The 17712-nt window shown below is 36.4% G+C and overlaps 1 pseudogene; it reads right to left on the minus strand.

Moving 5' to 3' along the window:
* Positions 1-12072: 12072 nt before the first annotated feature.
* Positions 12073-14591, minus strand: LOC107903562 (terpene synthase 10-like; annotated as a pseudogene).
* Between the last annotated feature and the right edge of the window lie 3121 nt (positions 14592-17712).

Genomic DNA, 17712 nt, shown 5'->3' on the forward strand with positions numbered 1-17712 from the left:
CAACTTATGGTTTCGCGTGACAGAGTTTGACAGACTGCACCAAGGTGTTGTTGGCGGGTAATATCGTGTACACTTGCGAAATAGGACTTGCGACTGTGGGGTGTTTGATGCACTTCGTTATCCATGCGTTCATGTTATTGCAGCTTGTCAGAATCTCCATTTGGATCCGATGAGTTATGTGGACGAAGTGTACAAATTAGAAAACATGTACAACGTCTAGAGACACGTTTTCCCACTGGTCCGAGATGAACGTAAGTGGCCGCCCGTATCTTTTGCTTCCTTTAAGCTGTTAGCGGATAGAAAATTACGTCGCAAAGTAAAAGGTCAACCTTGCTCGACTAGAATACATAACAATATGGATATCCGGCAAACAGCCAGTGAAACGAAGTTGTGCGGATGGTGTAGGAATCCAGGCCATATGAGTAGACCATGCCCTAATCGCAATAGTTGAATGTAATTGCAAAAAAAATTATATTTGTAAAAATATTAATTGATAAATTGTATTAATGGTTAGTAAAATTATCAAATTATATAAAATTGCCTAATACACGTTTTCACAAGATGCTGTCAATTTTATGTTCAATTAACGGAGAAGGGGCGGTCAACCTTTGTGACATACGTTTCGAACAGTGGTCACCAGCATACGACGTCGGACTACGATATGGCCATATGACGTCAAACCCGGCTGAATGCATAAATTCTATTATTAAAGGAACACGCCATCTGTCGATAACACCGGTTGTGCGAGAGACATATTTTCCTGTGGCGGCGCTATTTCCAAAGCGAGCAGCAAGCTATGCAGGCCAGATGCAGGGAGGTCATGTATGGTACAGTAAGGTAGTTCAAGAAATAAACAAGGACAATGCACGAGCAAACACCATGCACACAGTGTGTCACGATCGAGACAACTTATGGTTTCGCGTGACAGATTTTGACAGACTGCACCAAGGTGTTGTTGGCGGGTAATATCGTGTACACTTGCAAAATAGGACTTGCGACTGTGGGGTGTTTGATGCACTTCGTTATCCATGCGCTCAGGTTATTGCAGCTTGTCAGAATCTCCGTTTGGATCCGATGAGTTATGTGGACGAAGTGTACAAATTAGAAAACATATACAACGTCTAGAGACACGTTTTCTCATCGGTCTGAGATGAACGTAAGTGGCCGCCCGTATCTTCTGCTCCTTCTAAGCTGTTAGCGGATAGAAAATTACGTCGCAAACCAAAAGGTCGACCTTGCACTACTAGAATAAATAACATTATGGACATCCGGCAAACAGCCAGTCAAACGAAGTTTTGCGGATGGTGTAGGAATCCAGGCCATACAAGTAGATCATGCCCTAATCGCAATAGTTGAATGTAATTGCAAAAAAAATTATATTTGTTAAATTATTAATTGATAAATTGTATTAATGGTTAGTAAAATTATCAAATTATATAAAATTGCCTAATACACGTTTGCACAAGATGCTGTCAATTTTACGTTGTATTAACGGAGAATGGGCAGACTACCTTTGTGACATACGTTTCAAACAGTGGGCACCAGCAAACGACGGCGGCCTACGATATGGCCATATGACGTCAAACCTGGCTGAATGCATAAATTCTGTTCTTAAAGGAACGCGCCATCTGCTAATAACACCGGTTGTGCGAGAGACATATTTTCATTTGGCGACGCTATTTCCAAAGCGAGCAGCAAGCTATGCAGGCCAGATGCAGGGAGGCCATGTATGGTGCAGTAAGGTAGTTCAAGAAATAAACAAGGCCAATACACGGGCAAACACATGCACACAGTGTCACGATCGAGACAACTTATGGTTTCGCGTGACAGAGTTTGACAGACTGCACCAAGGTGTTGTTGGCGGGTTGCGAAATAGGACTTGCGACTGTGGGGTGTTTGATGCACTTCGTTATCCATGCGCTCATGTTATTGCAGCTTGTCAGAATCTCCGTTTGGATTAGATGAGTTATGTGGACGAAGTGTACAAATTAGAAAACATATACAACGTCTAGAGACACGTTTTCCCACCAGTCCGAGATGAACGTAAGTGGCCGCTCGTATCTTTTGCTCCTTTTAAGCTGTTACTGGATAGAGAATTACGTCGCAAACCAAAGGGTCGACCTTGCTCGACTAGAATACGTAACAATATGGATATCCGGGAAACCGCCAGTCAAACGAAGTTGTGCGGATGGTGTAGGAATCCAGGCCATACAAGTCGATCATGCCCTAATCGCAATAGTTGAATGTAATTGCAAAAAAAAATATTTTTAAAATTATTAATTGATAAATTGTATTAATGGTTAGTAAAATTATCAAATTATATAAAATTTCCTAATACAAGTTTTCACGAGATGCTGTCAATTTTACGTTCAATTAACGGAAAAGGGGGGCAGACTACCTTTGTGACATACGTTTCGAACAGTGGGAACAAGCATACGACGGCGGCCTACGATATGGCCATATGACGTCAAACCTGGCTGAATGCATAAATTCTGTTCTTAAAGGAACACGCCATCTGTCGATAACACCGGTTGTGTGAAAGACATATTTCGTGTGGCGGCACTATTTCCAAAGCGAGCAGCAAGCTATGCAGGCCAGATGTAGGGAGGCCATGTATGGTGCAGTAAGGTAGCTCAAGAAATAAACAAGGACAATGCACGGGCAAACACCATGCACACAGTGTGTCACGATCGAGACAACTTATGGTTTCGCGTGACAGAGTTTGACAGACTGCCCCAAGGTGTTGTTGGCGGGTAATATCGTGTACACTTGCGAAATAGGACTTGCGACTGTGGGGTGTTTGATGCACTTCGTTATCCATGCGCTCATGTTATTGCAGCTTGTCAGAATCTCCGTTTGGATCCGATGAGTTATGTGGACGAAGTGTACAAATTAGAAAACATGTACAACGTCTAGAGACACGTTTTCCCACCGGTCCGAGATGAACGTAAGTGGCCGCCCGTATCTTTTTCTCCTTTTAAGCTGTTAGCGGATAGAAAATTATGTCGCAAACCAAAAGGTCGACCTTGCTCGACTAGAATACATAACAATATGGATATCCGACAAACAGCCAGTGAAACGAAGTTGTGCGGATGGTGTAGGAATCCAGGCCATACAAGTAGATCATGCCCTAATCGCAATAGTTGAATGTAATTGTAAAAAAAATTATATTTGTAAAATTATTAACTGATAAATTGTATTAATGGTTAGTAAAATTATCAAATTATATAAAATTGCCTAATACACGTTTTCACGAGATGCTGTCAATTTTACGTTTAACTAACAGAGAAGGGGCAGACTATCTTTGTGACATACGTTTCGAACAATGGGCACCAGCATACGACGGCGGCCTACGATATGGCCATATGACGTCAAACCTGGTTGAATGCATAAATTATGTTATTAAAGGAACACGCCATCTGTCGATAACACCGGTTGTGCGAGAGACATATTTTCGTGTGGCGGCGCTATTTCCAAAGCGAGCAGCAAGCTATGCAGGCCAGATGCAGGGAGGCCATGTATGGTGCAGTAAGGTAGCTCAAGAAATAAACAAGGACAATGCACGGGCAAACACCATGCACACAGTGTGTCACGATCGAGACAACTTATGGTTTCGCGTGACAGAGTTTGACAGACTGCCCCAAGGTGTTGTTGGCGGGTAATATTGTGTACACTTGCGAAATAGGACTTGCGACTGTGGGGTGTTTGGTGCACTTCGTTATCCATGCGCTCATGTTATTGCAGCTTGTCAGAATCTCCGTTTGGATCCGATGAGTTATGTGGACGAAGTGTACAAATTAGAAAACATGTACAACGTCTAGAGACACGTTTTCCCACCGGTCCGAGATGAACGTAAGTGGCCGCCCGTATCTTTTTCTCCTTTTAAGCTGTTAGCGGATAGAAAATTATGTCACAAACCAAAAGGTCGACCTTGCTCGACTAGAATACATAACAATATGGATATCCGACAAACAGCCAGTGAAACGAAGTTGTGCGGATGGTGTAGGAATCCAGGCCATACAAGTAGATCATGCCCTAATCGCAATAGTTGAATGTAATTGTAAAAAAATTATATTTGTAAAATTATTAACTGATAAATTGTATTAATGGTTAGTAAAATTATCAAATTATATAAAATTGCCTAATACACGTTTTCACGAGATGCTGTCAATTTTACGTTTAACTAACGGAGAAGGGGCAGACTACCTTTGTGACATACGTTTCGAACAGTGGGCACCAGCATACGACGGCGGCCTACGATATGGCCATATGACGTCAAACCTGGTTGAATGCATAAATTCTGTTATTAAAGGAACACGCCATCTGTCGATAACACCGGTTGTGCGAGAGACATATTTTCGTGTGGCGGCGCTATTTCCAAAGCGAGCAGCAAGCTATGCAGGCCAGATGCAGGGAGGCCATGTATGGTGCAGTAAGGTAGTTCAAGAAATAAACAAGGACAATGCATGAGCAAATACCATGCACACAGTGTGTCACGATCGAGACAACTTATGGTTTCGCGTGACAGAGTTTGACAGACTACACCAAGGTGTTGTTGGCGGGTAATATCGTGTACACTAGCGAAATAGGACTTGCGACTGTGGGGTGTTTGATGCACTTCGTTATCCATGCACTCATGTTATTGCAGCTTGTCAGAATCTTCGTTTGGATCCGATGAGTTATGTGGACGAAGTGTACAAATTAGAAAACATGTACAACGTCTAGAGACACGTTTTCCCACCGGTCCGAGATGAACGTAAGTGGCCGCCCATATCTTTTGCTCTTTTTAAGGTTTTAGCGGATAGAAAATTACGTCGCAAACCAAAAGGTCGACCTTGCTCGACTAGAATACATAACAATATGGATATCTGGAAAACAGCCAGTCAAACGAAGTTGTGCGGATGGTGTAGGAATCTAGGCCATACAAGTAGATCATGCCCTAATCGCAATAGTTGAATGTAATTGCAAAAAAAATTATATTTGTAAAATTATTAATTGATAAATTGTATTAATGGTTAGTAAAATTATCAAATTATATAAAATTGCCTAATACACGTTTTCACAAGATGCTGTCAATTTTAGGTTCAACTAACGGAGAAGGGGCGGACTACCTTTGTGACATACGTTTCGAACAGTGGGCACCAGCATACGACGACGGCCTATGATATGGCCATATGACGTGAAACCTGGTTGAATGCATAAATTCTGTTATTAAAGGAACACGCCATCTGTCGATAACACCGGTTGTGCGAGAGACATATTTTCGTGTGGCAGCGCTATTTCCAAAGCGAGCAGCAAGCTATGCAGGCACGATGCAGGGAGGCCATGTATGGTGCAGTAAGGTAGTTCAAGAAATAAACAAGGACAATGCACGGGCAAACACCATGCACACAGTGTGTCACGATCGAGACAACTTATGGTTTCGCGTGACAGAGTTTGACAGACTGCACGAAGGTGTTGTTGGCGGGTAATATCGTGTACACTTGCGAAATAGGACTTGCGACTGTGGGGTGTTTGATGCACTTCGTTATCCATGCGCTCATGTTATTGCAGCTTGTCAGAATCTCCGTTTGGATCCGATGAATTATGTGGACGAAGTGTACAAATTAGAAAACATGTACAACGTCTAGAGACACGTTTTCCCACTGGTCCGAGATGAACGTAAGTGGCCGCCCGTATCTTTTACTTCTTTTAAGCTGTTAGCGGATAGAAAATTACATCGCAAAGCAAAAGGTCGACCTTGCTCGACTAGAATACATAACAATATGGATATCCGGTAAACAGCCAGTGAAACGAAGTTGTGCGGATGGTGTAGGAATCCAGGTCATATGAGTATACCATGCCCTAATCGCAATAGTTGAATGTAATTGCAAAAAAAATTATATTTGTAAAATTATTAATTGATAAATTGTATTAATGGTTAGTAAAATTATCAAATTATATAAAATTTCCTAATACATGTTTTCACAAGATGTTGTCAATTTTATGTTCAATTAACGGAGAAGGGGCGGGCTACCTTTGTGACATACGTTTCGAACAGTGGGCACCAGCATACGACGGCGGACTACGATATGGCCATATGACGTCAAACCTGGCTGAATGCATAAATTCTGTTATTAAAGGAACATGCCATCTGTCGATAACACCGGTTGTGCGAGAGACATATTTTCGTGTGGCGGCGCTATTTCCAAAGGGAGCAGCAAGCTATGCAGGCCAGATGCAGGGAGGCCATGTATGGTGCAGTAAGGTAGTTCAAGAAATAACCAAGGCCAATGCACGAGCAAACACCATGCACACAGTGTGTCACGATCGAGACAACTTATGGTTTCGCGTGACAGAGTTTGACAGACTGCACGAAGGTGTTGTTGGCGGGTAATATCGTGTACACTTGCGAAATAGGACTTGCGACTGTGGGGTGTTTGATGCACTTCGTTATCCATGCGCTCATGTTATTGCAGCTTGTTAGAATCTCCGTTTGGATCCGATGAGTTATGTGGACGAAGTGTACAAATTAGAAAACATGTACAACGTCCAGAGACACGTTTTCTCATCGGTCCGAGATGAACGTAAGTGGCCGCCCGTATCTTCTGCTCCTTTTAAGTTGTTAGCGGATAGAAAATTACGTCACAAACCAAAAGGTCGACCTTGCTCGACTAAAATAAATAACATTATGGACATCCGGCAAACAGCCAGTCAAACGAAGTTTTGCGGATGGTGTAGGAATCCAGGCCATACAAGTAGATCATGCCCTAATCGCAATAGTTGAATGTAATTGCAAAAAAAATTATATTTGTTAAATTATTAATTGATAAATTGTATTAATGGTTAGTAAAATTATCAAATTATATAAAATTGCCTAATACACGTTTGCACAAGATGCTGTCAATTTTACGTTCAATTAACGGAGAATGGGCGGACTACCTTTGTGACATACGTTTCGAACAGTGGGCACCAGCATACGACGGTGGCCTACGATATGGCCATATGACGTCAAACCTGGCTGAATGCATAAATTCTGTTATTAAAGGAACGCGCCATCTGCTAATAACACCGGTTGTGCGAGAGACATATTTTCATTTGGCGACGCTATTTCCAAAGCGAGCAGCAAGCTATGCAGGCCAGATGCAGGGAGGCCATGTATGTTGCAGTAAGGTAGTTCAAGAAATAAACAAGTCCAATGCACGGGCAAACACATGCACACAGTGTCACGATCGAGACAACTTATGGTTTCGCGTGACAGAGTTTGACAGACTGCACCAAGGTGTTGTTGGCAGGCAATATCGTGTACACTTGCGAAATAGGACTTGCGACTGTGGGGTGTTTGATGCACTTCGTTATCCATGCGCTCATGTTATTGCAGCTTGTCAGAATCTCCATTTGGATTAGATGAGTTATGTGGACGAAGTGTACAAATTAGAAAACATATACAACGTCTAGAGACACGTTTTCCCACCGGTCCGAGATGAACGTAAGTGGCCGCCCATATCTTTTGCTCCTTTTAAGCTGTTACTGGATAGAGAATTACGTCGCAAACCAAAGGGTCGACCTTGCTCGACTAGAATACGTAACAATATGGATATCCGGGAAACCGCCAGTCAAACGAAGTTGTGCGGATGGTGTAGAAATCTAGGCCATACAAGTCGATCATGCCCTAATCGCAATAGTTGAATGTAATTGCAAAAAAAATTATTTTTAAAATTATTAATTGATAAATTGTATTAATGGTTAGTAAAATTATCAAATTATATAAAATTTCCTAATACACGTTTTCATGAGATGCTGTCAATTTTACGTTCATTTAACGGAGAAGGGGCGGACTACCTTTGTGACATACGTTTCGAACAGTGGGAACAAGCATACGACGGCGGCCTACGATATGGCCATATGACGTCAAACCTGGCTGAATGCATAAATTCTGTTCTTAAAGGAACACGCCATCTGTCGGTAACACCGGTTGTGTGAGAGACATATTTTCGTGTGGCGGCACTATTTCCAAAGCGAGCAGCAAGCTATGCAGGCCAGATGCAGGGAGGCCATGTATGGTGCAGTAAGGTAGCTCAAGAAATAAACAAGGACAATGCACGGGCAAACACCATGCACACAGTGTGTCACGATCGAGACAACTTATGGTTTCGCGTGACAGAGTTTGACAGACTGCCCCAAGGTGTTGTTGGCGGGTAATATCGTGTACACTTGCGAAATAGGATTTGCGACTGTGGGGTGTTTGATGCACTTCGTTATCTATGCGCTCATGTTATTGTAGCTTGTCAGAATCTCCGTTTGGATCCGATGAGTTATGTGGACGAAGTGTACAAATTAGAAAACATGTACAACGTCTAGAGACACGTTTTCCCACCGGTCCGAGATGAACGTAAGTGGCCGCCCGTATCTTTTGCTCCTTTTAAGCTGTTAGCAGATAGAAAATTACGTCGCAAACTAAAAGGTCGACCTTGCTCGACTAGAATACATAACAATATGGATATTCGGGAAACAGCCAATCAAACGAAGTTGTGCGGATGGTGTAGGAATCCAGGCCATACAAGTCGATCATGCCCTAATCGCAATAGTTGAATGTAATTGCGAAAAACATTATATTTGTAAAATTATTAATTGATAAATTGTATTAATGGTTAGTAAAATTATCAAATTATATAAAATTCCCTAATACACGTTTTCACGAGATGCTGTCAAATTATATAAAATTATCAAATTATTTCTTTCTTTCCTCTCCTTTTCTTTCTTTTTCTTTCTTTCTTTCTTCTTCTTTCCCTCTCCTTCTCTTCCCCCACCCACCAGCCGAATGGGGACCATTATAAGGGCAGTGCCGCCTATCAGTGGGCTGTCACATCACCTGCAGCTTTTTTTTTCCTGATTTTTATTTTTTGTATTATTTTTAAAATTAAAAAATATAATATTTTGGTTATTTTTTATTTTTTGTATTATTTTTGTAAAAATCCCATATTATATTCTACCAAGTCATCCTCAAACCTTCGATTTCGAAAACCTCTGCTAGCATTCTGTGTGCAAAACTCAGTGATCAAATTGACAGAGATCATCCTAGTTTTCTTACCTTTCTTCATTTTTTCAAACATTTATTTAGTGGTATTAAAACTATGTTTCATCATCATGTGATGTAGAATCCATACATCACATTTCATTACAGAACCTAAAGGTTGTTCTCTGTAATATATAGTCCTATCTATGAACTTAGCTGTGATTCTACATCACATTTCATTACTGAAGGGGATGTGTTAACTGAAATGGTTGAAGGTATCCCGTCGATTAAGTTTTCGGATAGGGTGAAAGAGTATATTGACGTCGAATGGCTTGAACTATTATTGTTAAATTGCTAGGGGGAGGGATTAGATTTAATGTCTTTTTGAACAAGATTACCTTATTGTGGAATCCAAAATGCCCAGTTCAACTCATGGATCTTGAAAACAATTTCTTCCTGGTTAGATTTTAGGACGAGAATAACTACAACAAGGCCTTAATTGGGGGGCATGAGTAATATTTGGAAGATATCTGACTGTTTGGCCATGGTCACTGGATTTCTCAACATCACAAAGTGGGATTGAAATGTAGGTTGTTTGGATACAGTTTTCAGGATTACCTGAGGGGTATTATTCGAATTGTCTTCTTAGGGCGATCGGTCAAACAGTTGGATTGGTGGTTAAGTTGGATGTGCACACGGATTGTGCTCGAAGGGGAAGGTTCGCGCGACTGGTAGTTTGTGTCGATTTTAGGAAGCCACTGGTGTTCAAGGTAAGAATCAATGGCTACCTTTAACAAGTCGAATATGAATCTTTGCCTAACATTTTCTTTGAGTGTGGACTTTATAGGCATGGACCAGACTTGTGTTCGGGAGTTCCAAAGACATCACCAGTGGTTGATTCTTATTCTGCTAGCCCGGTGATGGAAAAGTTGGGGCTTGAATAGAGGGTGGAGGAGGAGCCCTTTGGCCCTTAGATGGTGGTGGAATGATGAAAAGAGAGAAGTTGAGTCACAGGGGAGGAGAGGAACGGTTGTTCCAACAGTGCTTTTGGGGGTTCACGGTTTGTGGCGCTTGGAGATCTTAGGGGAGAAAATCTTGGCGATGTTGATGGGAAGATTGACGGTGAATTGGAGGAAAGAAATTAGGGACAAATTAAGGGTGTAGGTGACAATAGGGTTTTAGGGCTCCAAATGACTAAGAGTATATCTATGGATACCAATGCTAAGAACTGGGCTAAGGGAAAATGGGTAATGATAGGTGTTAGGCCAAAATCTAGTCCGTTAGCACTAAGGCCCAATAATGGCAAATTTGGAGTGAAGGTTATTGCTGGGCATGGGGTGTTTGATGATGGATCAAAACTGAGGATTATGGGTTCTACTGATCGGGGAAAAAACATAGTCATACAACCAGTAGATGTGTCATTGAATTTGAATAAATAGAGTTCATAATATAATTTCTGGACAACAAGGGAGACCATCGGATGAGATGATGGGGAATCATTTGCATGATTCGGTTGAGTTGAAATCAGTAATGGAAGGGTTGGTTTGTGAGCTTGAAAGGACCTGAGAGAAAACTCTTATGGAGGGTGATTTTCAATTGTTGTAGATTGTATGGTTGTTGAGGATGCTTGGAATGATGAGTAGCTTAGTGGAATTAAGGTTATTACATTAATTATTGCAGCGAAGATGGGAGGTTCATGTTCGACATATTCTGAGGAATCAAAATGGGGTTGCAGATCACATGGCTAAATGTGCTAATACAGAGGAGTATTTGCTCTGTTTATTTGCAGTTTCGCCAGTTTCGGTTTGAGATTTGTTGGTTGAAGATCGTCATGAGTCTAAATCCTTTTAATTTATGAGTTGGTTGTTGTAATCACATAGTGTTATCTCTTTTCTACCAAAAATCTTTTTTAGCATCTAAAAGGACATAAATAAATTATTATGAGTTAACATAGTAATATTTTAATCTAAAAACATGCAATTTAATGAATTAATCTATTCAATATTACATTATAATCCTTAAAGTATAACTACACTTTGGTGTTATAAAATTATAGTTAGTAATCAATCATTTATTTTTATACTATCAAATATCTATCATGTACAACTATAGCATATATCTACTACAATTTTATTAGCTACTGTTAAGTTATTAAAAAATACAATTATTTATTATTATGTTATTTATCATTTGTATTATTTTATAAATACTTATTTTTTTAGTTAAGAAGTTTACCATATTTTATGTGTAACTTATAGTAATAACCATTCAATGATTTGAGGAGTTTGGGTTCGATCATTCAACTATTAAAAATATAAATTTGTGCATGAATATTAAGGACATAAAAATTTTAGTCGCATAATCATTAGAGATTCTAATGATTGGATGGTGTAGCAGTGTCGTGACACATTTATTTGACATCTGAATTCATTACTGAAGTATTGATATCCAAATCATCAAGTATTTAAGTACTTATTATAGACTACATCAACCAATCAAGAAATTCTAACCGAAATATGAGAATTTCATAATGGCAAAACAAAGAATCCATCACTTAAAAAGTTAGTGATTAAATTGTAAACTTTTTAAAGTTAGATAGCCTAAATAGATTTTTTTAAAAGATAGAGTGATAAAAAATATAATTTAAAATTTAGGGAAAAATATTTTTAAAAACAATAATGCTATGCAGATAGATGGCATGTTAAACATTGTAAAAATAGCATTTAACATATGGTAGATGTTACATTATCATTTTTTTTCTAATCATTTATAACTAACACATGAATAATCAAAATTTGTAACGTCTTTAATTTTTATTCTTAAATCGATTGCTTTAATAGTTGATGTCAAATAATTAATATTAATAGTTTATGTAAAATTTAAAATTATATATAATTATTTTATTATTTATTAAAATATAATTTAAACGCTAAGACTAAATTAATAAAAATTACATTATAAAAAAATAAATTTCTTTTGGTTTTGTGGTATATTTGGTATTATTTTTTTAAAGCAAAGGTTTAAAGGAGTCAAACAAAATAGGATACGGTGAGAAGAAAGAACCATGAAAAGCAAAGGGAACAACATGAACTAGGAGAGTCCTTACATTACCATAAATTTATTGTACACCATACTAAAACATAAAATCTAACAATTTTTTAGCCCAATATGGAAATAATTCCAATGTTCTTATTCATTTGGGCAAAAATATTGGGTGGACAAATAATGATAACACTTTATCCTCGAATTCGTTACCTTCAATACCAAAACCATCGTCCTTTTGGTATATCATTAATGCCACTCTAGCATGGCTTATAGCCCTTTCAAAAAACTTTCGAGAGAAAAGAGATTCAGTCATTTGATCTTTATTCATCTTTTTCCATTCTGCGTCAATTAACTTCCATATGTGCTCACGAGCTTCTTCTTCAGATGCTCCACTTTCGTACATATAACATTGGATGGATTTAGGAACATCACCTCTTTTTAGCTCATACTAGTTCAAAAAAAAAAAGAAAAAAAGGCAAGATATCACTATTAGAATAATTAATTAATGGAAATTTCAAAGTTTACTATTGTATGTATTGCTTACCGATGATGTCCCTAAATCATTTAATAATCGTGCAAGTATGTTGGCATGATATATTATATCGGGGTAATATTCTTGGAAGTTGCGCAATCCCTCTTCCGTTATATGATGAGTTGCCAAATAGGAATGAGCAAGCATTACATGACCCGTTACTGAAATCCAAGCATTATCAAGGTACTCTTTTAGGGTTGGCGTATATCCACTGTAATACCATTTTGCCTCCAGCAAATATGCTTTACAAAGATCTGTCCACTAAATGAGTAACACAAATGAGATAGGGTTAATGAGAAAAGCAAGAGAAAGACTAGCAATTGGTTTAATACCGGTTTCTTGAGGAAGGGAATGACATCTATCCCTTGTTCCTTAAGAATGTCAAAAGCGATTTCATTTATGAAATTGTAAAGAGCAAGATAATATATCTTCATAAAGTTTGGAAGTCTCTGTATTGCATTTATATCCCATCTGAAATTACACAACATATGTATTAAAGCTTACTAAGCTTTGGTAAGAATTATCAAGAGTAGATAAAATCATATGGGCAAACCTCTCAACAATATCTGTGAAGAGTTCCAACTCATCTAAGGTGCCAAAAACATCATAGACATCATCTACACATGTTAACAGAGCATTAACCTTTGTCTGAATTCTTCTACTTTTCGTATCCTGAGGATTAGTTACCATTCCCGCACTCCATAAAAAGTTTGACATAATCCTATCTCTAGCAAAGCCAAGTTTTTCGCCTAGACCAAGTTCCTTCCACCATCTAAATAATACAAGTAAAAAAAACAAAAATCAAAAACAAAATCATACTTATGTTGAAGCATATATGAGTTAATTTTGAACCAGTATGTAGTAGGCATACTTACGTTGAAGCATATCTAAAATCTTCCAAGTGGATCGATTGGACTATGTTGTAATCCAATATAGCTCTAAAATAATGGGATTTTTGTCCTTGTTTTTCTCATACACATCTATGAACCATCTGGCTTCCAACCTTGGCAGCCTCCAATGTAGAGGAAGCTCAAAGGCATGGTCCACAAGCATCCGAAGATATTGATCATCATTGTTCTCCTTCAAATATTGTTTTAGAAGTTTAGCTGCCAACTCTCTTGCATTCTCCAGCATTGTTTCACCTTCTAATAAGAGGTATGAAGCCTCATACAGGTTGAGCAGTCCCTTGAAATCTTGATTTAGGCTTGATTTAATGTTTCCAACATCATCCATGAAGCAAGTGAAAACATCTAGTGGATGAAAATAATTCAATGTTAAGTATCATTAAATTAGATATAAAAATTTTAATATTTGTTTTTACCTTGATCCACCTTATACCCATGCTGTCTAAGCAGTCTAAATTTAAGAGCTGTAGCATATAAATTGTCTTTTTTCCATGCAGCAGTACCGATGCGATCAGTACTTATATTCTTCAAAGTTTTGTTTATTTCAGCTTCAAAATGATGGGACAAACCAAGTCTTTGTAAGGTATCAATAAGCTCAAGTTTCTCCAAAGAATCCACCATATTTCCAAGCATCACCCTCACTTCTTCCTGCAATTTGCTTGCTCGTTCATTGTATGATTCATCCTATGCACACAAGTCAGAACAAGTTTTTGTTAGCTTTCTCCAAATTTAGTTTCATTAGGAAAAAAGGGAAAAGAAAAACAAAAATGGTGTCAACTGCCACATATATATGCACAAAGAATGTGAAATATACTTGTACAAAACCATCTCTGAGTGACTGAACATAATCATAATCCCAAATAGGACGATGGTAATTAGCTGATCGTCTAATTTTGCTGTCGTCTTCAATAGAGGTTTTGTTTGTAACAGCACTCTGTGAGGCAGCAAAAACTGTTAACCTACGAAAGCTTGACCCATTGTATGAGAAGCTTTTCAATTTTGAGTGTATGGGGAAACTACACATCGGGAATGAACTTATAAACAGGCAAAAAGCCATTTCTGAAACTTCAACCTACTGCTCAATAGATCGTTATCACTTGGTATGGAGAACTTATTGTAACAATGCGAAGCTATATATAGAGAAGTAATTTTTGTTGATACATGCATTAACAAACCTTAATAGATAAAAAAATATTAAATGCCACGATGATAAGACATTTTACACGGTACATATAGGTTTGAATATTGACATTAAAAGAAAATATATTTTTAGTGCCTTTCTTTTCTAAATAAATTATATTTTTATTAAAAATATGATTCACATTCTTTGATTTTTCTTTTACTTTTTGTCTCCTTGATTTTTATTTTTATTATTAATTTAAACAAGTTTTTATTTCAGTGATATTCTCAAGTAAAAAGCAATATGCATTATTATATTATTTTAAATAATTAGAATGCAAAAATAATTCTTAATTAAGATATTTGAGATATTCTATAATCAAACGTTGTTTACGAAAGTGTTATTTCTTCTTGGACCTTTATATGAAAGGACATAAATATGTGAACTTCCTTTTAAGTACTGAAAAAAACGAATTAAATATCCTTTAAAATTTTAAAATTAACAAAATATGCTATCTAAATAAGTAATTTATTATTTATTTAAACTTAAATTAATTCATATTTAAAAATATAATTTACAATAAATTAATCTACTTCAAAATTAATAAATTTAAATCTGAAATTTAAATTATATGTTTCAAAATTTCAAACTTAATAAAGTATATCTATTGAAGAATGTAAAAAGTAATTTAGTTAAATTTAATTAAAATATAGTTCTAAATAAGTAATTTTATTATTTTATTTAAACATAAATTAATTAACATTTAAAATTAGAATTCACTTTATATTAATCTACTTCAAAATTAATAAATTTAAATAAAAATTAATCATTTTATTTAAATTTAAATTTAATTACTTTTCTCTATTTAAGTATATTAAAAATAAAATAAATCAATTTAAGTAAAATATATTTTTTAATTGATGATTAATTTAATTCTAAATTTTCGAATTGCATATTTAAAAGAGTAAATATTTAAATATTGATAGTAACTTTTATAATTATAAATATCAATAATTGTAAAATGGTAATCCATCATAGCTAACATTTGATTAATTAGTAGTATATGATTTATAACAAAAATTTAAATCATATATATTCTTACTAAATTATTCATCGGGTTTTGATTTGGTCATCTAATCTGGTTTCGATTTTATCATCCAACAATCATAATGTTGTATTGAAGCACAAAAAAAAAATGAAGATTTTAATTATTTAGTTGTTAGTTAATGACATAAAAATATAAAATCTAATAGATTTTACATGACATTGCCACTATAGACCATGTGGCGATGTAAACATAGCATTATGTTTTTTTAAATAATTTTTATAAAAAAAAATTACACGATTTTTAAAAATTTTGATCTCATATTTCAACTGGAAATACTGCAATAAAAAGATATAAAATAAGCATTAATTTTCGCAAATATACGGGTCATGTTGTAATATAATTAAGTTTACAACGAAACACTTAGGAAGTATTTCTAGGATTGTATTCAAGGGAGGTTGAATTAAACTAAAAGTAATTTCTACATTAACAAGTCTAAACAAAAATAATTAAAATTATAGTACGATAAACTGAAATAATCTAAGCAGTAAAATATAATAAATTAAATAAAACTAAACTAACAATCGAAATTCACTTAGTTGAAAAACAGAAGATTAACTCACGTCAGTGTTCATAATTAATTTTAGAAATCGGTTTTTAATGAATTAGCTACTACTCAACCTAGTTATTTCCTTTCGGCTTCTAACTAAATCAATTAATCAACATAAACTACTTATCTCTCGACCTCACAGTTTAAACCTGGCTAATTAAGAGGTGCCTGGTAAACTACTCTTTCAACCTCATGTACCTAGATTACTTCCTAGGATCGTCAATCTTAGGGTTAAACACACATAATTTAAACCAACTAATTCTAAAGCAAACCCTAATTCCTCAATTATTTAATCACACCTTCGCGCTGTTAGAATTAAGTGACCTGAATCCTTATTTAAATCAAATACAGTGGTAAAATAAAATAAAAGTAAAATCTCTATAGAATTATATTTATTTTATTTTTAGAATAAGGTTTTTTAAACCTTATTAAACTCCATCTATTTGAAGTTGATTAGAATAAGGTGTTTCAATCTTACTAGAATATGGTTTTACAAGCCTATAAATAGACATAACCTACTCTTCTTGTAATTATTCAAATTCAACATAGTGAATTTTCTTCTCCTCTACCCGTGGTTTTTTTCCGAAAGGGTTTCCACATAAAATCTATATGTTTTTTATTTGTATTTCTTTTTTTTCTTTGTGATATATTGTCATTATAGACATTCTATTTTTTCAAATTGGTATCAGAGCTTCCGAGTTGTTCATCTCAATCACGGTAATAGCGTCTTTAAAGTATGAAATTCTGTTGTTGGATCGCAACACCATATTTGCGTTGTGGCAGATAAAGATGCAGGTAGTTCTTGCACAGATGGACTTAGAGGAAGCGCTACTAGGGGTAGATAAGATGTCTTCAACATTAAAGGAGGAAGAGAAGAAGTGCAAGGATCGAAAGGCGTTAACTTAGTTACATCTGCCTTTATCTAACAAAATTTTACAAGATGTGATGAATGAGAAGACTGTAGCTGGATTATGGAAGAGGTTGGAACAAATATGTATGTCGAAAACCCTAACCAGTAAGCTACATATGAAGCAGCGTCTTTATGCTCATCGTTTGGAGGAAGGTGCGTCTGTGCACGAACACTTAACAGTGTTTAAAGAAATTCTATCAAACTCAGAGGCCATGGAGGTTCAGTATGATAAAGAATATCTAGGGTTGATTCTACTTTGTTCATTGCCCCCGTCTTATTCAACCTTTAGAGATACGATTTTATATAGCCATGAGTCTCTCACAGTTGATGAGGTTTATGATTCTTTAACCTCGTATGATAAGATGAAACATCTTGTGGTTAAAACTGACTTTCAGGGAGAGAGTCTCATTGTTTATGAAAGCCAAGATCAGAATACTGATGATTATCGTGGAAGGACATAGGAACGGAATCCTTGCAGTAAATCTAAAGGTAGATCAAAGTCTTCAAACAGAGGTAAAACTTGTAACTTCTGCAAGAAGAAAGGGTACAT

The sequence above is a fragment of the Gossypium hirsutum genome, chromosome D05 (assembly GCF_007990345.1).
Source record: "Gossypium hirsutum isolate 1008001.06 chromosome D05, Gossypium_hirsutum_v2.1, whole genome shotgun sequence".
Lineage (NCBI taxonomy): Eukaryota > Viridiplantae > Streptophyta > Magnoliopsida > Malvales > Malvaceae > Gossypium > Gossypium hirsutum.